Source organism: Cervus elaphus, chromosome 21 (genome assembly GCF_910594005.1).
Source record: "Cervus elaphus chromosome 21, mCerEla1.1, whole genome shotgun sequence".
NCBI lineage: Eukaryota > Metazoa > Chordata > Mammalia > Artiodactyla > Cervidae > Cervus > Cervus elaphus.
The window spans coordinates 47,161,692-47,168,434 of NC_057835.1; positions in this window are offsets into that span (position 1 = coordinate 47,161,692).

Consider the following 6,743-nt stretch of genomic DNA (forward strand, 5'->3'; position numbering starts at 1 on the left):
TGTGACAGAAATGATTGCAAATTCTCATCTAGCCCTTAAGTTAGTTAGTGTTAGTCACTCAGTTGTGTCTGACGTCTTGTGACCCTGTAGACCGTAGCCCACCAGGCTCACCTGTCCATGGAATTCTCCAGGCAAGGATACTGGAGTGAGTTGCCATTCCCTTCTCCAGGGGATCTTTCTGATCCAGGAATCTAACGCGAGTCCCCTGCACTGCAAGTAGTTTCTTTACACTCTGAGCCACCAGGAAAGCCACAGGGGTCCTGGCAAATTCCACTTCTGCTTTTTTGGAAGTCACCCCTGTTAGAGAAGTCTGACTATCTTGCTGAAGAGAAAAGACACTTGGGAAGAGCTCCAGGGATGTGAGACTGTGAAGGGCAACAACCAGTCCCCAGCAATTCCAGCTGGTTTCTGAGGTGCCACATGTCTCTATGTCTTTGCATCTGCTGGCCCTTCCCTGGAAAGACCTTCACTCTCTTTTCCTAATTCCATCCATCTGTCTAGACACCATTCAAGTGTCACTAGTAGATTTTTCAGAAAAGCATGAAAATGTGATAATCATTGCCCAGTTCTTCTAGAGATCATAGCCTGGTGGTGAAGTGAGAGAAATGGGAGAGGCTTTGCTTGTAATTAAAATCATTTTCTACATATTTATTATTTAATAAATGATTATTAATTGCTAGTTCTACTAGTACAAAATACTAATACAACTAAATATTAGTCATTATATAGGAATAAATGTTATATATTATAAAGTAATGAATTATGTATAGGAAATTTGGATAGTTAATATTTGAAATATATTAATAGTAATACATTTATGTTTAATACATATAAATAATGATTTCATAATACTTATTATTACAAAGAGCATTTCTCAGGTGGCTCAGTGGTAAAGAATCTGTCTGCCAAGGCAGGCAATGTAGGTTCAATTACTGGGTCGGGAAGATCCCCTAGAGAAGGAAATGGCAACCCACTCTAGTATTCTTGCCTGGAAAATTCCATGGATAGAGGAGTCTTGCAGGCTACAGTCCATGGGGTTGCAAATAGTTGGACATGACTGAGCACACACACACACACACACACACACACATTATTACAAATAGTACTTTACCTCTTAACAATAGTAATAGGTATTTAGTAAATCACAGTATTTATTGAGAGATAAAGTGCTAAATATTATAAAGCAATGAATAATATTTAGACAGTTAATATTACTTTTAATTGTACAAAATATTTATTTTCTGTATCTCTATTTACAAACCCCAAACTCACAGATAATTCACTTCAATTCTAAAATATCATGCTTTATCAGTAATGTAAAATTTCAGCTTTCGTTAACTAACCTCTGCAGTTTTGTGCTGAAATTCCTGTGCATTAGTTTGAAGCAGCTTCTGTTTATAGTGTCTAGGACTTTTCAAAAGCTCTTACAGCCAAAAAGAAGCACAATTATGTTAATACAGCATAACGCACCCTACTATGGTATGTCTTAGTAAAGAGGTTAAACAGCTGACATATAACTGATACAACACAGAAATAAAGTCAGGGGGAAAGCAGAATACTGTCTCATGCAATCCTACTGGATCATCACTTGGTTCTTCATGCCTTTGTAAACAGATGTCGTATACCATGTCTCTCAATGATCATGGTATTTAGAGAAATAATGACATGTCAATAAGGAATATCCCTACTTCTGATTTCTCCTGTCTGTTTCTAGCTGAATGTTGATGCAGTTCTCACTGAGTCCATTTGCCAGCCAGGAAACCTGCTCCTGCTGGCAATAAAGAGATGAGTGCAAACTCAATGAGCTAATGATGTCAAGGATCAAGTCTTCCTGAAATTCCCACCAAAGTGCTCTTGTATTTTTTTTTAGTTATTTTTGATTCTCTAACTCACTAGGAGAAGAGATGCTAATATTGGTAAGATGTTTTAACTCCCACTAGCCTCCAAGAGTATGTTTCCTCGCCAAGCCAATAGAAAATCCAATAATGTGCTTAGTCGCTTAGTCGTGCCTGACTCTTTGTGACCCCATGGACTGTAGCCCCATCAGGCTCATCTGTCCATGGAATTTTCCAGGCAAGAATACTGGAGTGGGTTGCCATTTCCTTCCTTCCATTTTCCAGAGAATCCAGTAAATTTAGGTCCAAAGCTAATATTTAATTTAGCATGCACGGTGCACCAGGCTGTTTGAGTTTTAAGGCACAGAAAGATTCAAACTAGGGGAGGTAAATTGGGAAGGGAGGCAGCAATCATTTAGGGCATTAGAAGAAAACATTTTTAAAGTATATACAGCATGATCAATTGGGAATTATTCCTGGGATGCAAGGATGATTCAACATTGTTGTTGCTTAGTTGCTAAGTTGTGTCTGGCTCTTTGTGACTTCATGGACTGTAGCATGCCAGGTTCCTTTGTCCATGTATAACTGAGGAGTTCTTCAAATAGCTTCCATGCAGAAATAAGAGTTTATGAAATGTTAAGTAATAAATACAAGCTAATTTGAAATATATATATATGTATGTATTATTACAATTCAACATGACCACAAAAACTATATGCAATCTAGACCACAAAAGCTTTTTTCAGGGAAAAGTATTTTATCATGAGATTTTAAAAAATTGCTGATCCATGGTAATATTTAAAAGCAGATCACCTAGGTTATTTTATTATAATTTTTAAACTCTCAAAAAACTGCACATCCTCTGATTGCCTGCACTCAGAGTGGACCACTCCTCCTGCCCCATCCTTGGTGGCCACTAAGGGATTTTATGATCCAGCATATAGAGGCATAAAATCCCTTAGTAGCAAAAAATATGGGACAGTGATAGTGATCCACTGTGAGTGTAGGCAATAGTGAGATGTGTTGTCTAACAAGAGCTTAAATATCAGTGAGTGGTCTACATTTGAATGTTACCATGGACCAGCCACTAAAAAAAAAAAAACAAAAAAAAAACTTCATGATAAAACACGCTTCCTTAAAAAAACCTTTTGTGGTCTAGATCCTATAGGTTTTATGGTTATGTTGAATTTTAATAATGCATATATTTTAAATTAGCTTGTGTTTATTATTCATCCTTTCATAAGCACATAATTTTGCATGGAAGTTATTTGAAGAATTCCTGTCATACACTTGGTCTCCTACACACATGCAGATTCACGTATGTGTATTCAATTTTGAGGGTATGGTTGTGATGTTTTGAGCTCACATTGGGTACAATTTGTCTCTCTACATATCCCTCAGTCTAAATAATAAAAGATAATATAGTTTTTCTTTTTTGTGTGCTTAGACTCAGGAGAATGCAAATTAAGACTAAAAGGAGATAACACTAAATCCCACAAGAATAACTAGAATTTAAAATAACTGAGAACGCCAAGTGTTGACAAGGGTGCAGAACATTGCAGGATAGCTTTGAGAAAATTATTTTTTATCTATAAGAGTTAAACATATTCATACTCTATGACCCAGCAGTTATATCCCCAGGTAAATATTTAACAAAAATGCAAATAAAAGAGATAGTATAGAATGCTGGAAACAATATCATTTGTAACTGGAAACATTTCAAAAAGTTGAGTGAATAAACAAATTGTAGTAGATTTATACAATAGAATAACACACAGTAACGAAGGAAACACTGCTTCTCTCAAAACCTGGATGAATCTCATAAATATGATGTTGACTATGAAAGCCTTATACAAAATGACACACAATTTATAATTCCACTTAAATAAAATTCAGAAACAGGAAAAACTGTTTGGTGGTGTTAAAATTAGGGGCAATTGGGGCAGCTTAAATATGGTCTGGAAGGGGCATGAAGGTGCTTCCGAGGTTGTAGGAATGTTCAATTTTTGACCCAGCTGATATGCACATGGGTGTATGCCCCTTGTGGTAGATCAGTAAATTGTATCTTCATGATCTGTATGCCCTCCTGAGTGTATAATTCAACAAAATTTTTATTGAAAAATAGCTAGCCATTAAGATATATTATCAACAGATCTCACAGGCATTGCATTTTAGGGATATGATATACAATCTGATATCAGTAGACTCCTGAATTTAGCTGTAACACATACAGATGAAGTTCCCTTTAGGAAAACCTGAAACAAAGAAATCCATATTTACAAGAAAAATAAATGAAGTGCAGTGTTATTTATACAGTATTCAATGTACCCTTTAAGAAATAACTCTCTCTTTTTCTTGGTGCATTGAAATGTAGTGTGATTTTCAAATATTTAATTTTAACACCCAGAAAGAAGTCTAAGTAATTTTTTTAAAGTGCTCTAAGTATTCCACCTTCCACCTCCCATCTATATGTTTCTCTTCCCTGCATATTTATCATGTGTGTGCTCAGTCATATCTGATTCTTTGAGACCCTGCCAGGCTCCTCTGTCCATGAAATTTTCCAGGGAAGAATACTAGAGAGAGTTGTCATCTCCTACTTCAGGGGATCTTCCTGACCCTGGGATCAAACCCACATCTCTTGTGTCTCTTGCATTGGCAGGTGGATTCTTTACAGTAAGTGCCACCTGGGAAACCCTGCATATTTATATTATGAAACTCTAATAAAATATCATCACCATCTTTAGTATCATCATCATCATTATTCCACTCCTTAACAGCAACAAAGAGCTTTTTTGGATTGCACAATAAGCATCAGAGTTTAAGAAGGTAGATATGACTCACATTACACGTGAGCAAGCAGGCTCAGACTGGCTGTAAGATTTTCATCATATCCCACTGCTTATATGAGATGAAGCTGCACTATAGTCTGGTAGTCTGTTCATTAGCCCTTGATTGCAAACTTAGTCAATTGCCTTCATTGACAGCCACTGAGACCTATATGGTCCAAAAGAGAGAGACAGAAAGAAAGAGAGAGAGAGATGTAAGGAAGGAGAGAGTGGGAGAGGGAGGAGAGGTTGGACGAGGGGAAGAAAAAAGAAAATCAAGTGGAAAAAGTCAAAATACATATATCAGAAGCATATTGGGTACTCAAGTATTAACCAGAGTCTGGAGCATTCATCTTGGAAAGCTGGCAGTTCTAGGCAGCTCCCCAGGCTTGGCAGTGGGAACCATGATACAGAAACAATCTGGTCTTTGTGCTGCTGCTGAGATGACTGAAATCTAAAAAGATTTGTTACTTGCTCAGGGTTCAGAGTTCCAGGAAGGAAGCCTGATGGGCTGAGTTTGGTTTTTATGCCCACTCCCTTGCTACACTAAGGGGCCAGGTAGGATTTGAGTCCCCTCATTCCTGGGTGGAGGCAGTCACAGTTGGGGAGTTTCCCAAAAGGGATATTTGAGTATACAAGTGTGCATGATAAGTTGCTTCAGTTGTGTCCCTCTGTTTGCAACTCTATGGACTGTAGCTGGCCAGGCTCCTCTGTTCATGGGGATTCTCCAGGCAAGAATACTGGAGTGGGTTGCCATGCCCTCTTCCAGGGGATCTTCCTGACCCAGGGATTGAAACTGTGTCTCTTTTGTCTCCTGCATTGGCAGGCAGGTTCTTTACCACTAGCGCCACCAGGGAAGCCCCATTAGAGTGTGGGACTTCCCCTAATGGGAAGGTACGGTGTTGACTGGCATTAGCTGTTGGAAGCTGGAGAGTCTAAGAATGGCAAACACCTTCAGCAATACTCATTCTCTTACTGGAGAAAAGACCACATATTTTTGCACAGTTCTGGAGGCTAGAAAGTAAAGATCAAAGTTATGGTGAGGTTGGTTCCTTCTGAGATCTCAGAGCACAAATATGCTAATTGTTTCTTTGTGTCCCAGCTTCTGCTGGTTTACTGGCCATCTCTGGCATTCCTCAGCTTGTAGATGCATCTGGATCTCTGTCTTCATGTTCAGAGGGCACTCTCTGTGTGTGTCTATCTTTGTCTTCATCCAAATTTCCTCTTTATATTAGTAGTAATCATAGTAGTGTTAGTCACTCAATCATGTCTGACTCTTTGTGACCTCATGGGCTGTAGCCTGCCAGGCTCCTCTATCTATGGAATTCTCTAGGCGAGAATACTAGAGTAGCTAGCCATTCCCTTCTCCATGGGATCTTCCAAACCCAGGAATCAAACCCAGGCCTCCCACATTGCAGGTGGATTCTTTATGGTCTAAGCCACCAGGGAAGACCCTTTATATTAGTACACAAGTTGTTTTGGATTGCAACTCACCCTAATGATTTTATTTTACTCTGTCTTTGGAAAGATCCTATTTCCAAATGAGATCACATTCTGAGGTACTGGGAGTTAGGGCTTAAACATATCTTTTAGGGGGATACAATTCAACCCATAACAAGGAGAATGTTTGTTATTAATCATTAGTAATACTTTGTAGCTTGTAGTATCTTTTCCTGGGGGCCCAAAACCATGTTCCATACTGTTTCATATAGAGGAACAGCTTGGTTTGGGAGAAGGTCAGTAGTGTTGCTAGCCTCAAGACAATGCCAGGGAAGTAGATATTTCATCTTGAGGTTTGACCTTTACTAATTCTGCTAAATTCTTGGTGTCAAGTTTACCGTAAAGTACAAAGTCCCTTCATAGAAAAGTACTGACTTTGTCATATTCTATTTAACATATTCATTGCATTTAGAGGTTTTATTTCCTCCATTTCAAACTCAGTTTTTCAAAACTTGTTTAAGATTTTGCTACTGTTAAAATGTTTTTGGTTTTTAGATATGATATCACTGGTATGAAGGTCTTCTAGGTTTGGAATTTAACAATAATAACTAACATCAGGAACACTTTGCATTTGGAAATTTTC